We start from the raw sequence: 18,764 nt of genomic DNA on the forward strand, positions 1-18,764 counted from the left end.
CAGTTCCAGGGGACCCCCCCAGAGCCCCATCCCCCAGGACAGCTCAGGGTATGTCTGCCCCCAGGCTTTGCTCTAGCTCAGGATGTCAGCCCTGGCCCTAGAAGAGGAGGGGGCCTCCTTCAGCCCAGCCCCCAGCTTGCTCTAGAAGAGGTAATTAGGAGCTGTGCAGTCCCTGTCCCCCAACAGGTACAGCTGAGCAGTTGCATCCATCATCAGGGGCAGCTGCCAGAGAGGAGGAAGGTCACATGGCTTCATAAGACCAACAGGAGGGCAAGGAGAGGCCTTGTGTGTGGGGATTGGCTGGTCTGCAGCAGGAGAGTCATGGCTGTTGGGGATAACCTGAGAATGACCTTGTGGGGACGTTAGCGCCCCTGGCTCTACTCCTTGGCAGACATCCCTCCACCTGCATCTAGCCACTAACCCGGGGCCCTACCACCACCCTGGCCCTGGTGTTTTCTCTCCCCCTTCCGAATCATTTATTTATCTGGATGCAATGTCTTCTCTTAACTCTTTTTTTAAAAAAGGAAAATGGCCTCTCCTGTGTTTAATAGATCTGAATAAGGAGGGTGAGCAGTTTTCTGGCCCAAATAAGGGTTGAGGACTCCATGAAGGAGGGAGGAAAGGCGGGAGGAGGGGCCCTGTTTGGAGGAGAAAGTGTTGGTGCAGGTGCATTTTTCTCTAATTGCCTGCGCCCGTGCCAGGATGTGAGTGTGAAGGAGCCTATGCCGGCAGCCTGTGCACGGCACATTGGCGTGACGGCACATTGGCGTGGGTGCAGCCTGGGACGTGTTTTGCATACTTGCAGGGACCTGGGTACATTGCCACACGCTGCAGTGTACTTGGGCAGAGATGGGTGCATTGACCTTGTGCCTCCTTTCTGTGTGTGTGCACAGGACACAGGGCCTGTCCAGGCACCCTGACACAATGGGCTTGCACCCTGACACAATGGGCTTGTACCCTGTTTCTGACCCAAAGAGAGGAGCCCCTGCAACTCACCTGCATCTGGAACCTCTCAGCCCAACCAAAGGACACACCCCTGCCCCCAGAGCCACAGGTCAGGGTGGCAGCTGGCAGGAGAGAAGAAAGGGAAAAGGGGAGGGGTGGCTTTACCAACACCTGTGAAGGTTCTTCGTTATATATGCAAATGTCCTCATTAGAGATGCAGAGCGCTTCTCGGAGTTAATCGCTGCAGCAGCGGCCTGTGTGGTTGAGCTAAGCAGAAGGAGACTGCGGGCTGGGGGAGGGGGAGGAGGCAGGACAGGGCCCTCTGGCCACACAGTGCCAGGTCCCCCTTCCTGGGCTGTCCTGGGGTGAGGAGCCTGTGGCAGGGACCACGGGCTGCCAAGAGCAGGCACAGCTCGCCCAGCAGGCTACAGCAGCGGGCACTTGGCTTTGTGGGTGCTGGCAGGCCTGAGCAGAGGCCCACTCCTACCCTGGGCCAGGACTTGCCAGGAGGACTCTATAAGGAGTACTGCAGCCAACCGCACCTGTCCACCGCCATACCCCAAGGCCAGAGACCCCCGGGTGCTGGAACAGGTGACCCTGACCCCCATCCAATAAGACACTAGGAGCTCCTCCTCTCACTGGCTTAGCGTCTCCTCAGGTCTCCTCCTCTGCCATCGAACACCTAGAAAAAGAGTTTCACGGTAGTCTTCCTGGCACCCCACCACAGAGATGGGAAGCTGACTCTTCCTCACCCCTTCCTCGCATCCTCATTGGCCAGCCACATACAGGCCAGCCCTTTCTTGGGGCTGCTTTGTCCTTTTTCAACCTCACTGTGACCAGCATGGCACCAGACACAAATACAAACAGTGACCATCAACTGGCGCATGCCCCCCCCAACATCAAACAACCGCTTGCCTCATCACAGGGCACACGCCATCCTGTTTATATCAACTCATGCTTAAATACACACCCACACTCCAACAGTCTGCCAGCCTCTCCTGTCCTTGTACACACATGTCACCCCATTTTAGGGACAGAGTCCACGGAGACCTCCCCTGCCCTACCCCCCACCTCTCCTTTCTTTGCTTCTCCCTCCTCCTCCTGCCCTCCTCCCTGGGCACCCGTTTGCCAGGGTTATTTATAGAAGCAAGCGATAAATTCAGTGTGTTTCTCGGCGCGCAAAGCTATAAATAATGGCACAGATCATTAAACCCCGAGAGCAGGCCCAGCCGCCCCGCAAACAAGATGAAGTACAAAACCACCATGTGAGGGAGAGGGAGGCGCAAGGCAGAGCCCCAGACTCAGGGCCAGCGAGCCCAGCCTCAACCACAGCCCAGTCCCAGTAAACTTGGCCTCCAAGAGGCCTGCCTGCCTGGTCCCTAGGGGAGGGGACATCAGGGCAGGGCCCTGGGCCTGCAGGCTGTGTCTAATTCCCAGCCCTCCTCCCTCCTGGGCCTTCTTTTCCATCTCCCCCCCCTGCTTCTTCCTCCCCTTCCCTCACTGTTTGCCCATGTTTTTCTGTTTTTTTTTTCTCTTTCTAATTCTCCTTTCCCACCTCTCCCTTTATCTCTCCAAATTCCCTCCTGGGCCTTCACCTTGTGCTCTTCATCTTTCCCTCTCCATGCACCTGTTCTTCTCCCCAGCCCTTCCTTTTCCCCACCCCAAACCTCCAGGCCCCAGGAGGGGTCCTCATCCCACCACGGAGCCCTCAGAGGCAGAAAGTCTGCCGTCAGCAGAACCTAGGCGCTGGCTGCTGATTCAGTGTCTGTAATCTCCCAGGCGGAGGCTGCCTCCTCCGGGGCTGGGAGAGGGACAGGGAAGATGGATGAGGAGTGGAAGAACAAAATGGCATGGACACCAGGGACAGGCTATAGACCGTGTGTGGTTGTGGGGAGCAAAACCAGAGCCCGAAGCTCCAGCCAAATCCCCCCACCACTAGACAGTCAGTGGAGCAAAAAAGTACTGTCCAGAGGAGGGAAACTGCCCTAGGAAAGGACAGAAAGGAGCCAGGGGACAGGTAGGGGGCGGCAGGGAGAGGCATTGAAGGAGCCTGAGGAAGAGGCTTCAGGAGGAAGCCAGAAAAGCAAGAGGCCTTGATAAAAATGATGGCCCTGCCCAATCCCACCTCATCCCCAGGTCCAATATGGACCCCTGAGCAGCCAGGTTGATGGAAGGTGTGGGGCTTCCAATTATGGCTACTCCAACTCTCCCTCCTTTACTTTCTACCCTTTGGGGGTTCATCCAGTCCACTATGGCCTTCTTTGCAGAAACTTGCTCAACCCCCCATCCAAGTCCCCAAATCCTAAGGTCTTTCACCCTTTCCCACTGACCAGTCCTTAGCATTCACTTCAGCGTGAACCTCAGGAGGGCAGAGCCCACCTCTGTTCAATACAGTGCAGGGCTTCAGAAAACCAAGCAATGCTAAACTCAAAAGCAAGTCCAAAACCAGGGAAGCTGGTGGGTTCTCCTCTCTGGCCATGTCAGGCAAACAAACTTCAAATGGGGTGGGAATTGGACTCCATATCACCAGAACCTGCTGGTGCTATGGGATGGGAGACACTTGGAGAGTTGTTAGGGGACCCCACAGGCTTGAACCATGTGTAGCCTGGGTTTGAGGAGGGGTGGACAAAGGGGCTCAGAGCCTTCCCCAACTGCCCCTGCCCTCTCTGCCCCATGTCCAAGGTAACCATCTGCTCCTGCTCACTCCCCTGTCGGCAGATTTGATGCAGAGCTTGGTTATTCGCCAGGGATTTATAGTAGGAGCCAGGACAGCAGCTAAATCCCCCAGCCACAGAGTTAAATCAGCTGCTGCGATGGGCCGATGGGCTGGAACGAGGGAGCTGTCCGCCTGGGAGGCTGCACAGCAAGGCTGGAGAGGAAAACACTTGTCCCAGATCCCTGGGGGCAACCACCAATAAATCCCTTCAGGCCCTGACTAGGGCTGGCGATCTGACCAGATTTCAGAGCTATCTGTGCTGTAACAGAGATGACACCGCAGCCAGCAGTGTCACAGAGGTAGACTGAGGCCACGGGCTTGGGGACAGACCCACAAGAACTACTCAGAGCATCTGGGCTAGTAAAAATGGTGCTGTTTTCCAAGAGTTGTGTGAAATAGCATCTCTGAAGGGAAAGCAGATTCCCCAAGCCAAAATTTCTGAACTCAAATCCTGGCCCTGCCACTTAATAACTGTGTGACTAAAGGTGAATTACTTGACTTCTCTGCCTCCATTTCATTATTTGCAAAATGAGTTATAACCACTGTTGTTGTGATGATTAAATGAGACAACGTACATAAAGTGCTTAAATCTGTGCCTGGCATTACCTTCTCAGTGGCACTGTTGTATAGAATAAGCTCTCAAAGCTAAGTTGGGGGCTGGGGCTGTAGCTCAGTGGTAGAGCACTTACCTTACATGTGTGAGGCTCTGGGTTCGATCCTCAGCACCACAAAACTAAACAAATAAAGATATTATGTCCATCTACATCTAAAAAATATTTTTAATATTTATTTTTTAGTTGTAGTTGAACACAATACCTTTTTTAAATTTATTTATTAACTTTTTTTATGTGGTGCTGAAGATCAAACCCAGGGCCTTGCACATGCTAGGCGAGCACTCTACCACTGAGCCACAACCCCAGCCCTACAATTAAAAAATATTAAAAAAAAAACTAAGTTGGGTCTGGTCTTGTACAGAGGAACAAGAAGGGACCAAATGACCTTTGAAGGAATTTGGGTTTGCTGAGATGATGCTTAGAGAAACAGGGAAGTTCTCTGAGTATCACTGGGAGGGGGAGTACAAGCAGCTTTTCCCAGGGCTGTGGTTAAGAGCTCCTTACTCAGTCTTGCCTTGGAGTCCCAGTGCTAACCACTCTGAGGAACCACATCAAATTATTTAACCTCTCTACACCTCACTCTCCTCGTCTGCTAAATGGGATAAAAATACTCATTTTATAGGCTATTGAGAAAATTACACAAAATCATAAAGTATTTGATTGCACCTCGCCCATAGTAAGTGCTCATTAAACTTTAGTCTTGTCATTACCATTATTTCAACAATAATAATGGAGGGATGGAGGGTTACATATGGACCCTGACTCTAGGCACCAAGTCCTCTGAACCCAAGCAGAGCAGCTGACAGAGGGGTGCTATTGCCAAAGACAAGAGGTAAAAGAGGAGGCAAGAGAGGCTAAGGCTGTGTGGTGAGGCAGTGGGGTTCCTACAGAAAAAGGGAGCCAGAAACTGTAAGAGGAAGGTAGAAGCAGACAGGAGGAGAAAAGGAAGGGGACTTTATAAAGAGAGAAAAGACACGGATGGCACAGGGTGAGGTACAGGGAGAACTGGGGGAGAGAAAGGGAGCCCACCTGGGGCAGAAATCAGGGTGAACAAGAGGCAACGTGGAGTGGATGGAGCTTCTAACAGGGATCAGGGAAATGAAATGGGGAGAAGGGAGCCAGGGGACTTTGGAGAGCTCTAAGGGACAAAGGAGATAAGGGGAAGCAGCCAGGAGAGGAAAAGAGCCTGGAATACAGGCTGGGAGACAAAGGAGAGAGAGCAGCCGGCCAGTGTGTGGCTCCTTAACTGCTCCCCGGCCCCTCCCCGGCTTCCATTTTCAGCTAGGCTTCCCCACGGCCTCCCTCCTGCTCCCCTCCCGCCAGCCTCCACCTTCTCGCCCTGCTCAGCCTGAGGGCAGGAGAGGCATCATGGAGGGCAAGGGGCTAGGATGCCATTCACCAGGGGGCGAGAAGGGGAGGAAGGAAACAGGCCCCAAAGCAGAACAGAACCTGGAGGTCCACGCCTCCTCCTGGTAGCTCCCAAGACAAGAGAGTGACTGAAAGAAGGGCAAGAGTGGAATATTTATCATAGCAGTTAAAACACTCGCATTTCACAGTCTAGAAAGTGCTTTATAAGCCCCAAGCCCCAGTCTCACAACAGCCATTGTGAATTTGACAGTATGATCACCGTGTTCTGTTGTTTGCATTGTTTTGGTCCTGGGGATCGAACCCAGGGTGCTTAACCACTGAACCCCATTCCCAAGCCTTTTTATTTTTTATTTTGAGTCAGGGTCTCCCTAAGTTGCTGATGATCTCATTCAGTTGCTGAGGCTGGCTTTGAACTTGAGATCTTCCTGCCTCAGTCTCTCAAGTTGCTGGGATTACAAGTGTGTGCGTGCCACTATGCCTGACCTTCAATTTGGCCTCTTGCTTGCTCTCCAGGTGTTCCCAACAGGACCTGGCATAATTCCATATGACCAGCATCCCTTTCACTCAGAAATCAGCTGGCAGGTGGCAACTCAAAAGAAATTGTACAGCAGCTGGAGTAAAATATGACAATTCTTTCCAGAGCAGCTGTTTTTCCCCACTTTCCATTAAAAAGAGCAGAGGTGACTTACCATACAAAACACAGAAAAAAACAGAACCATCAAAACAACCAGGTGCTGGTGGTGTGGTAGTACCTGCCTAAAATCCCAACTTAAGAGGCTGAGGCAGGAGGATCCCAAGGTCAAGCAAGGCCTGCCTCAGCAACTTAGCTAGACCCTGTCCCCCCAAAAAAGAAAAAGAACTGGAGTTAGGGCTCAGCAGTAGGACACATGCCTAGTATGTGCCAGGTGCTGGATTCCATCCCCAGTACTGCAAAAGAGAAAAAAAGAAAAAAGAAAAAAAAAAAAACTATGAAAGAATCAGAACAAAGAAGTAGGGTGAGAAAATGTCTCTGGAAAGGAAACTAAGAATAGATAGCTACTGCAGAGGAACCCAAAACTTAGCCCTCAGCTTCCTAACACTAAAAATAAATGAAACCAGGTTAACAGCTAAAAAAAAAAAAAAAACCCTCACGTCTACCAGAAGGTTCACAGTCGGGTAATGAGCACTACTATGTGTTTTGCATCAAAGATGTGATTGAGCTAGACGCGGTGGCGCTCACCTGTAAGCCCAGCCGCTTGGGAGGCTGAGACAGGAGGATCATGAATTCAAAGCCAGCCTCAACAACAGTGAGGGGGTAAGCAACTCAGTGAGACCCTGTCTCTAAGTAAAGTACAAAATAGGGCTGGGGATGTGTCTCAGTGGTCCAGTACCCCTGAGTTCAATCTCTGATACCAAAAAAAAAAAATGTGATTGAGATAAAAGACATAGACTTTAATCTGTGCATTCAGGAAGATTTTGCCTGACACGTGCAGAGCACATTTGCTGCAAAAGAAGCTGGGCTAAAAGAGCAGAGAACAGTGAGGAACATGGAAGGCAAAGGCCATGGAACCCCGGAAAGGAAGGGTCCCCATGAAATCTTCCCAGGGCAGAGAAACTGAGTCCACGGTGACAGTGGCAGCCCTTCTATTGGTTCTTTCCCCCAAATCCTTTCAGCTGCCCTTCCACTCCCAATGGCCAATTTGAGACTAAGTCCCTGCTGTCAGTCTATCCCCTGGCTACTTATGCTTGTTAGCACATCAGCATGAGGATCATCAGCAACTAAAGAAAATCAAATGAAAATAACACCCCACACTTCCCACAGAAACAAAATCTGCCCTTCCTGTTGACACAATTTCAGGCCTGTAGGAGGAACAAGTACCAGAAAAAGAGCGACCTCAGGCACAGGAGACAGGGAACATACCCGGAAAAAGGAAATGGACCCTGGCTAGGGAAAATTCTACACTGGCAAGTTGGGCTCCCTCCCATAAGTAATCATAAAAATGTTACCTGTGACCGGAGGTACAGCTCAGTGGTAGAGCACCTACCTAGCATGCTCAAAGTCCTGGCTTCCAGCCCAGCACCACAAAAGCAAACAAAAAATCTTGCCCCTTCCCCGGCAGCCAGAAAGAAAAGGTCCAGCCCATTCAAGCCTATGTGTGAAGAACATAGGTATTAAACTTAAACTAAGAACTTAGTTTCTAGGAAGAGTAGCACCTGTTCTGGCCAGTGCTGGCGGCATCTAAGCAGAAAAGCCCCCAAGCATCAGGCATTGGTAACAAGGTCTTGGGATGCTGGTGTTGAAGGAAACACCAGGGAAAGTGAAAATCAAACCCACTCCAGCTTCTGCTCAACACAGGGACAATCCTTTCACTTTCATAGCCTGACCAAGCATTGGGTGAGCACAAACACAGAGACAATCCACAGAGAAGGATCCCACTCTATTGGTCACGTAAACAATAGATGCAAAGACTTCCCAGAAGCAGCCCTTCCAAAACCCATACCTCCTCATGGAACTCCTTCTGTGGCTTCCTAAAACATACAGAGCAAAACACTGATTCCTCTCCGAAAGCCCTTCTTTTTTTTTTTTTTTAAGAGAGAAAGAGAGAATTTTTTTAAATATTTATTTATTTTTTCTTAGTTCTCGGCGGACACAACATCTTTGTTTTTGTATGTGGTGCTGAGGATCAAACCCAGGCTGCACACACGCCAGGCGAGCGCGCTACCGCTTGAGCCACATCCCCAGCCCCATCTGAAAGCCCTTCTTAATGCAGATTAACACCAGGCCTCTACAGTTTCTCCTTCTCCCATCACCCCCTTCTCCCTAGTATGGTTCAAGGAACATAACCTGTTTCCAGCCCATTTTGCCTGGAATATCCTCTCCACCACTTTTCAGGGCCCCCATATGCTCTCTTCATCCCCTCCAAGCCAAATTTAAATCCCCTAATGTGTCTCTCTACCCCTTCACAGTTGGATGCCCCCCACCCCACCTCCTGCTCACCTGTGTGCCTCGTGCTAATAGGTAATCTGGATAATGTTTCTGATATCTTTTTTTAACCCAGGGGCGTTTAACCACTGAGCAACATCCCCACCCCTTTTTATTTTTTATTTTGAGACACGGTCTCACTGAGATACTTAGGGTCTCATTAAATTGCTGAGGCTGGCTTTGAACTTGCCATTCTCCTGTCTCAGCCTCCCAAGCCACTGGGATTACAGGTGTGTGCCACTGCGCCTAGCAATGTCTGTGGACTTTAACAAAAACTCCCACCTGTTCTCTGCCAAACTTTCTCTTCTATGACTCATAGGGTTCTGAGGAGTAAAGAGAGACAGCCTAGAGCCCTACTTCCCCAACTCAGAGGTGAGGCCTTAGAGAAGGAGGCTGCCATGATGCTGCACATGCTTCTAGGCTTCCCAAGACTCTTAGCTAGGGACTGCTGAGGGGCTTTGGGGACCTTTATACCAGTGGCCTTGTGTTGGGAATATAGCTGAGTGGTAAGAGTTTGACTAGAATGCATGAGGTCCTGGGTTTTATCCCCAGGTCCACAAAAAAAAAAAAAATTAATAAAAATAAAAAACAGAAGCCCTAGACCTCCTTTCTTTGGTTCTCTTTTTCACTATCTCTCAGTGCCCCTTCAATCTTCATCAGTCTGTCTTGCAATTTGAGGTTGAGGGTACCTTCTGCCTGAAAGGCATCTCCTTTTAGAGTCTTGCTCCTCAAAATGTGATCTACAGCCCAGGCACAGTGGTGCACCTCTGCAATCCCAACTATTATAAAAGCTGAGGAAGGAAGATCTCAAAGCCAGCCTCAGCAACTTAGTGAGATCCAGTCTCAGAATAAAAACTAAAAAGGGCTGGGGATGTGGTTCAGTGGTAAGAGTGACCTCGCTTCAATCCCCAGTACCACAAAACTAAAGTTGAAATCAGTAGCCTAAAGACAATGGGAAAAGCTGAAGGCCTGAGACATTCATTCATTCATTTGTCCACTCAACAAATAATAAACACCTACTGGGTGCAAACTGCTGATAGGCATTGGGGATAAAATGGTGATTGATTCAGGTATCCAAGCTGGAAAGGACAGGATAAATGTTCCCACCTGGTCATTCAAACCCACATCCTCAGGGTAAGAGGGAGTTTGGGCCAGGACAGAGTTATATTTGACTGGAGGATCTTTTAAGGCCCTGGGGCTGGTGAGGGATCCTTCTACCTCCTAATCAAAACAGAATCAGTCAGTGAGACAGAGGGAAGAGAACAAGGGAGAACACAGCACAAACAGAGAAAATGAGGAATGGGAATGAGGGAACCCAAGACTCCCCAGCGCTCCCCACCTTTTCAGAGACATACTCAACCCTACTCCTTGATCTCCGCCTTAGGGTCCCCTCCAGGATAACATCCTGACTCCCAGTCAGATGGCCTCCAACAATAGGTTCCTCAAACACCACCTTGAATGGAAGTCAACCCAGGCTCCTCCAGCACCCTTTACCAGAGGATCTGAGAGGGAAGGAGGGGGACCACAGGGCAGGCAGACTGGTTTGAAGGACACAAAAATAGAAGGAAGCACATAAGGTCTGGAGATGGTACTGGGGGACTAGGGGACTTGGCTGCTATGTGGAGAAGAGACTGCTGGGGAGCCAGACGGGGCGGTAGTGTCAGCAGCAGCACAGGTAAGAGAAACAGGACGTGGCCAGGATTGTCCAAGTGGAGACAGTGAGATGATGTGGTCAGATGTGGGGCAATTTGTGACAGAGCTGAGAGAACTTGCAGCTTAAGGACTGGGTATTGAGATGAGAAAGTGAGGGAAAGAACATGACTGCCTCTTGTTTCAGGGTCCAGCCACCTGGCGCATTAGGCAGTCCAAGGGAATCTGGGGAGGGTCAGAAAGGGTCAGAGTAAGGTTTGGAGGGAAGGAAAGACCTAGAGCATGGAAGGGGAAGAGGAGAGTCCCAGTTGTTAAGTCATAAGGAATGAAAGGGAAGATATGAAAAAAGAAAAGTAATTATTCAGGTCCTCAGTTGATGTTTCTTGAGAATGAGAACTGCATCTCTGTCTCCACTGGACGCCTCAGAGTCCTTGGTGGGCACAAGCTGGGGCTTAGTGACCATTTGCTGTTTGTGGAGAAGTGATGGGAAAGGCAGGGTGGGTGGGCATGAAGGACACTCAACCCTGTTTTAGGAGCCCTGGTCACCTGCTGGCAGAGGGACCTTGGACAAGTTCCCTGTTTCTTAGGACCTCCGTGTCCCTATTAGGAAAACAGTAAAGGTGAACCAAGACCCTCAGGTCCCTTCTAACCTCCATTCTCTTTCCCTGGCTCTACAACTAGAAAACTCACTTGCAGGAGTCTTTGTAAGGACTGATAGGCATTGGGGATAAAATGGTGACTGATTCAGGTGACCAAGCTGGAGAGGACAGGAGCAGGGGTGGCTGTTGTGTGGAGTCTGAAGGGGAATGAAGCAGAGGCCCAGAGGGTGGCCTGGCCTCCATGGTGGCTGTGAAGAAAGAATGATCAAGCCAAGATCTCCTCACGCCTAGTCCCCAAATCCTCATCAGCATTGATTTTTCAGCCCTGCAACTTCAAAATATAGAAGTATTTAGACTCTGTCCTTTATTGGATGTCTTTTTTTTAAATCTGCATTCACTCCTTAGAGTATGTCATCCAGTGTCACTGAGGACTCTCACTTCTATCTCAGCCTGGAATTCACATTAAACTACAGACCTGTGCATGTGTCTGCCCACTAGCCTCTTCTACTTGAATGCTTAGCAGGCACCTCAAGCCTGTTGTGTCCAAAGCTTGTCTCCCCAAGCCAGCTCCTCCTATAATAGTCCCCCATATCAGGTAATGGCAAGTCCAATGTTCTAGTCACTCAAGCCCCCAAAATCTCAATCTCCCTAGCCTTGACTCCTCTCTTTCTTTTATACTTTCCATCTGACCCATAAATAGATCCCTTGGCTGACTCCACAAAGAACACCAGGCTGTGACCACTCCTCCCCATCTTGCCTGCCATCTCCCTGGACCAGGCCCTCATCATCCCTTACTTGGTAGTACAATGGACTCCTAACTGGTCTCTCGGCTTCTGCCCTTGTTTTCTCAATCTATTCTCAACACAGTAGTAGGAATATTCTGTTAAATACAAGGCAGATCATGTCACTCCCCTGCTCTGACTCTCCAGTGACTTCCCATCTTACTAGCGTGCACGCTAAAGCCTTACTGTGACTTATTAGCCCCTATGTGATCTGGGTTCCCATTTCCTCTTTCTCAGCTCCAGCCATTTCAGCGGCATTCCTCCAGCACACCAGACAAGCTCACATGAGGGCCTTTGCCCTTGAAGTTCTCTCTGCCAGGAAAGCTCTGCCCCCTAAATCTGCGTGGGCATGGAGCATCTGGTAAACGACAGGTTCCATGTGTTGGGGGGTCTGAGTGGGAATAAGAAAGGGAATGAAGAGGAAGAGGAGGCAATGGAGTCAGTCAGATTCCATGTGATAAATGAAATGACTCTTGCTCTCTGTCTTCCTCAGGCACTGGCTTCGGGCGCTCTCTGGTGTTGGCCCACCTGGCTCTTCAGGAAGTGCCCACTCTCCATCCTAACCCCAGCAGAGCCTCAGTCCCTGATGGGTTCACAACTCTTCAGCACTCTTGGGGACCCCCAGACAGGGACAGCCATATTCCCCTGACTTTGGACGGGACAGTCTGCTCTGCTCTGCTCCTAAAGAATGCAGGGAAGAATGGGTCTCTTCCAGTTATTCACTCACGACATATTTACTCCTACCATCTTCCCCTTGGGCCGGAGCCCATCATGCTTAGTCCACTACCCCACCCCTCTTTTTAACTATGCCTCCCCTCCCTGATGCTCCCAGTCTGCTGGCCTTCTCCACCGGCGCTGGGAGGGAGGCTGGGCAGTGCTGTGGGGGCAGAAGGGAGATGGCGCATAGGGCAGGTGGTGCGGTGAGGCCTCCTTGAGGGGAAATGTGTGGGGCTGGGAGCTCAGAAGGCCAGGGACAAGGAAACTGGCAACTACAGACACGGGCTGGGATGAGATGATGAGCCTGAGAGAAGCCGGACCACATCGGCCAGGAGAAAAGGTCAAAGTCAGAGGCAGAAACAGCAGCGAGAGAAGTCAAAGCCGACAGATGGCAGGAGCCAGAGACGGGCAGACACCCAGGGAGAAAGAGACAGACCGACAGACGGCCGCGAGAGTGGAGAGGCCAAAAGGAAGAGGCGTACAGAGATCTCGGAGCAGCCCCCAGAGACAGAGAGAGGCGGATGGACCCGAGAGATGCAGAGAGATGGAGAGACAGAGACCCAGGGGCGGAGAGCGCACACGACAGACCAGAAGGCTGCGGAGAAGGCGAGGGGGGAAAAGTGTCGAGGCGGGAGTGGCGGCGAGCGGGGCGGGCGCAGCGGAGCGGGCGCGGCGCCGGGAGCGGGCTCGTAAAAGCCGCGCCGAGCGGGGAAATTGCCGCCAGAATCGCTGAGCTCCACAAAACGCCGCCCGCGCGGCCCGCCGCGCCCGCTCCAATCTCCAGCCCCATCGCCGCGCGGGCTGGTTATGCATTTAAATGTTATTTAATTGGATTGCGGAGGAGCTGGGGGCCAGAGAGGCCCCCGCCCCCGCCCCGCACGCTCCGCACGTCTGTTTTCCAAGTCACAGATTGCAGCACACCCCCTCCCAGCACATTTCCCCCACCCGACGGCTCCCCTTGAGTCGAGGCTCCTTCTCTTCCCCCTCCCCAGCAGAGCCAGAGGACACTCGGAAAGACACGAGCCCCCCTGAAGATGCCCGAACACTCAGAGGCTACACAAAAAAATACCACAGACACACAGAGCCACAACAGCAGCAAAGACGTGTCACACTCAATGACATGAGTGTCTATCTGGAAGATTTTAAGATCCCATGGATGGCAAAAGTACACGAATGCACAGAATACACCAGAGACCCACGCTCCAGGGGAAAGCGCCATCCTTCTCCTAATGGTACTTACAGAGCCACCCTACCAAACATGGGAACTCTGACCTCAAAGGGGTGATACACAGATCTTCCTGAATGCTAGGTAAGGACCAAAGCGCACATTCACTTTCACACTCAGAGCAAAGCCATCATACACCCTCATCACTCCTCTGTGTGGCTTTTCCAGGGTTGGAAGGCAAAAGTCTATTCAAGGCCATCTTATTCTTCTCCCAGGCCACAGCAGAAAGTCCCATGAGGTTCTGAGACTCAGCCACATCTATAAGCAAGATCCTAAAAATCGAACAAAGAAACAAACAAAATTGAGTCAAAATTACAACAGGTAGGCTTGAGGGTAGACACCAGGAAGGTCTTCCAAAAAGACAAAGATCCCAAAGGTAAGGCTGGGTATTTGGATGAGGCTGGGTTTCTCCCCTATCAACCGCAATAGAAGGCTCACTTTTGCAGCCTGAATGAGGAGTTAGCACCATCAAGGTAGATGAAAGGACAGAATGACCTGCAGAGAGAGGCATGTCCTCCACACACTTCCAACTAGCAGACAGGAAATTGCTGGCCTGAAATGATCAGGGTCAAGCTACTTCAATTAATGAAAATGGAAATGGCAACCCGGCTTGGCACAGGCCACACTGGAGGAGTGTTCTGGGCTCTCGGCCATCCCCTCTGCCAGCAGGGCCTAGCCACTGACGTCAGGCTAAGGAGCTTTGAGCTTTGAGCTTTGAGTGGGCGGTAAGGGCAGAAGAATGGGCGAGAAGATATGAAGGAAAATTCTACTGCAGTTGTTTTGTTTGCTTTGTTTTTGAGAGTGAGGGCCAAAACAAGCAGGGAGAGAATTTCCCCAAATACTTGATAATTCAAACTTCACTAGCAAACTTGGGCTTGGGCCAAGGTTGACATTAAGGCCCTGGGGGGAGGGGAAGCAATTCAGCTTCTTCGGAAGCAATTTACTTCTGCATCACCTGATGCTCATATCTGGGAATTTTATCCATGTGTTGAACCTCAATGTCTCATAGTTCAGTTGAAGTTATTTCATTCTTTGGGGTTTAGAGAAAATTAGAAAGTAGTTAACCTACTTCCTCCTAAGCAAGTATATTCAAAGAGTCAAAAGGTCACAATCTCTATTGCCTTATTCCATTCTACCACTAGCTGTTTTAGCCCTGGTTACATGTGGTGCTGGGAATTGAACCCAGGCCTCATGCATGCTAAGTAGGTACTCTACCACTGTACTATACCCCAGCCCATTTCTAGTCTTTTTTTTTTTTTTTTTTTTTTTTTGGTACTGTGGATTGAACTTAGGGGCACCTGACCACTGAGCCACATCCTTAGCCCTATTTTGTATTTTATTTAGAGACAGGGTCTCACTGAGTTGCTTAGTGCCTTGTCATAGCTGAGACTGGCTTTAAACCTGTGATCCTCCTGTCTCAGCCTCCTGAGCCTCTGAGATTACAGGCGTGTGCCACCATGCCCGGCTCAGGCTTCAGTCATTTTTGATAGAGCACCTGAACAATCCTTGGCACAATTTGTTGCAGTTTCCCATCCCAGAAGTTTACAGAACAAGAGAGCTGTTCTGACAGGAGGCTCTACTTCCCATCTTCAACAGTGCCATGTCTAATCCTTGGCTCCTGGCTAATCCTGGGTCTTTGAGTCCCTCCCCTCATCCTGTTTCCTAAAACTTTGTAGTTGGAACTGAAAAATTCTTAGACAAATCTGACATAGTGGTTCCCATTTTCAAATATCCACTCCATGGAGATGGTAATATCTAGCAAGGAATAAGAAATTTCCAGTGGCAGCCCCTTCCTACAGGCACACACCCCTCTACCCACACCTCCTCTCTCATTGTGCCCAGAGTGCTGTGTTGATAACGTGTTCACAACATGCTTTTAGATTGATTTATACTAATATTATATGCTTGTATCTCCCAGGATTAGAGAGTGACCACATGAGGGCAAAAAATTATCTAATTCACCTCTGTCACTCCCTACAGTATCTAACACAGGAATGACTCATAGCACACATCAACAAGAGTTTGCTGAAATGAGAAAGGAAAATGAGAGATCACACAAGGCTCGAACTCAAGACCCAATTGTCCTTTAAGCCATCCTGTTGAAGTAAGTGGGAAACTTGGTGAGAGTCTCTCTTCCCCAGCACACTCTACCCCTCAGAGTCTCAGAAGCATCCCCAAACACAGCCTTGTCTCTACCAAGTTGAGTTTGAGTATGAGGATGTGTGTATTTTGCTTTATTTTATTTTTAGAAACAGGGGATTGACCCCAGGAGTGCTTTATCACTGAGCCACATCCTCAGACCTTTTTAATTTTGAGAAAGGTTCTCACTAAATTGCTGAGACTGGCTTCGAACTTGTGATCCCCCTGCCTCAGCCTCTTTAGTCACTGGGTTTACAGGCACGTGCCACTGTGCCAGGTGTGTGTGTATTTTAAAAGGTAGGACTTTTAAATTTCCAGCCTTCCTCTAAACCAGAACCTGAATCACCATCACAGGATGAAAGCAGCAAACTCTAGACAAACTCAAGTTTCTGGGTGGCCGTTCGGGGTAGTTCTCCCACGCTAGATTTATGCATTACTGGCCTAGTTGACCTGGACATCTACTTTATGCCAGGTATAGGATTATACAGGAAAATAAGAGACAATCTCCTTACCTTCATGGCCTTCAGAGGACCTTGAAGAATAAACCTTGGTTGCATAACAGGAGCACAGAGATTCTGTTAAAGACATACCCAGATGCATGTCAGGTCTCCTGAATCAAAATGTCTTGAAGTGGAACTGAAACACTGAATTTTCTAAACCTCCACAGGTTAATTCTGATTCACAGGGAGGGTTGTAAGCCACTGAACTTAGATCAATGGTGTCCTAAAGAATTTTTGCTGGGCTGGGGATGTGGCTCAAGCGGTAGCGCGCTCGCCTGGCATGCGTGCGGCCCGGGTTCGATCCTCAGCACCACATACAAAGATGTTGTGTCCGCCGAAAACTAAAAAAAAATAAATATTAAAAAAATTCTCTCTCTCTCTCCCTCTCTCTCTCTCTCTCTCTTTAAAAAAAAAAAGAATTTTTGCAATAACAGAAATGTTACATAACTGTGTTATTCCATCAGTAGCCATTAGTCATGTGTGGCTACTGAACACTTGAAATAGGGCTAGTGAACTAAAAAATTGTATTTATTCTACTTAATTTTAGTTAGCCTGAGTTAAAATGGCCACACATGGCTAGTGGCTACTGTACTGTACTACAAAATACTAGATGACCCAAATTATTTCAATTTGATTTTGGACTTCTCAGAATACTGTCAAGTAGCTGCAGAAGCCTCTATTCCCTTTGGCTCAAGAAAAAACAGTGAGCTTCCTTCCCCTAGGACATTCCCATTTGCACTAAAGAAACTACTCAAGAATAAACTGGGAGGTAAGAGAAAATCTGGTGACATTAAGTCTGGTAAACTAGCTAAGCTGCCAGACTATCTTCCAACCCTGCAGACTAGAAAAGCGGGGCATTCCCGAGTGTCCTATACTATTTGAGGTTAACATTGGTGAGGAACGACAACAAAAAAAGTGATATGACTTTGAGTGTCTGTTATAGACTAATTGTGTCCCACAAAAATTCAGATATTAAGCCCTAATGACTTTGTATTTGAGCCCCATAGAGATACTTAGGGTTAAATGAGACAATAGGCTGGGGCCCTTATCCAATACAACTAGTGTCCTTTTGAGAAGGGAGAGGGACACCAAGGAGATACACCTGAAGAAAAGTCATGTGAAGACTAGGTGAAGACAGCCTCCTCTGCAATCGAAGGAGAAAGGCCTCAGCAGGAGGATTGCAAGTTCAAGGCCAGCCTGGGCAACTTAGCAAGACCCTGCCTCAAAATAAAAAGAGTTAGGGATGTAGTTCAGTGGTTGAGCACCCCTGTTCAACCCCACCCCCAACCCCAGTACTAGAATAAAACAAAACATAAACACGAAAGGCCTCAGTAGAAATCCAACCTGCCAACACCTTGATTTGGGACTTCTGGTCTCCGTAATTGACAGATAAGTCTGTTGTTTAAGCCATGCTGTCTGCGGTATTCCTGTTATGGCAGCCCTAGCAGACTATTGTAATACAGTGCCCTTAGGAAATGGCAGACCCAGGACCCTAATCATCATCTCCCTGACAAGTTATTATACCCCAGGAATTGAGGGCACAGCCCCACTTGAAGCCAGATCAGGCAGTGACTGTTTCACACCCGACCTTCAAGACATCATCCTGGTATCTACCATCCAAGTACCTCTGCGCACTACCCAGCTCTGCCTCCACCATCTCATGGTTCTACCCCGAGTCTGGGCTTTAACCCAGAATCTGCTGTGCCCCTAGGATGTCCTTCCTACACACTAATGCCCTCCCTCTCCATGTCTTGCCCCATTGCACCTACTGTGCCTCCTGCTTCTTTGCTATGGTTTGGATCTTGAGTGTCCCCAAAGACCCATCTATTGAAGACGTGGTCACCAACCTATAGCATTACTGGGAGGTGGCAGAAACTTTAAGAGGTGGAGCCTAGTGAGAGGAAGCTAGGTCGCTGGAGGTGTGTCCTTAAAGGAAATACTGCTGCCCTACACTCTCCTGGCTTCCCAGCTACCGGGAGGCTCCTCCGCCCCACACTCCTGCCATGATGTACCATTGCCATTATAGGTCCAAAGAACAGGGCCAAGTGACCACAGACTGAAATTGAGCCTTTTTTGTGCTGGGATGTAGGTAGAGTGGTAGAGCGTTTGCCTGGCATGTGTAAGGCCCTGGGTTCAATCCCCCGCATCACGAATAAACAAAAAGACCCCTTCTTAAGGTGACTAACACATCCTTCATCTTCATCTGTGGGTTTCCACCTATTGCTGGGTGTTTTCAGTGGGGGTGTTCTGTGCATCTGACTTCCCCCACTGGACTGCAAATTCTCAGATTATTCTAGCACTCAAAACCCTTCATAAACTGGCCCCAACTTACTTCTTCAGTTTTTTTCTCCCAACTAGGCCAAGCCAACACTAATCTACTTGCCACCCTTTGAACATAATGCTGCTGTTAACTGAGCTCTCAAATTTCCCATCCCTAAGGTCACCTGAAATTCCACCTCCTCCAGAGAGCTTTCTCTGATTTTCTCAGCTAAATATATAATTAATACAAAACAGCTTCTTTCTCTACAATGACTGCACAATGCCTAA

This window comes from Spermophilus citellus, assembly GCF_964194105.1.
Source record: "Spermophilus citellus genome assembly, chromosome: 10".
NCBI lineage: Eukaryota > Metazoa > Chordata > Mammalia > Rodentia > Sciuridae > Spermophilus > Spermophilus citellus.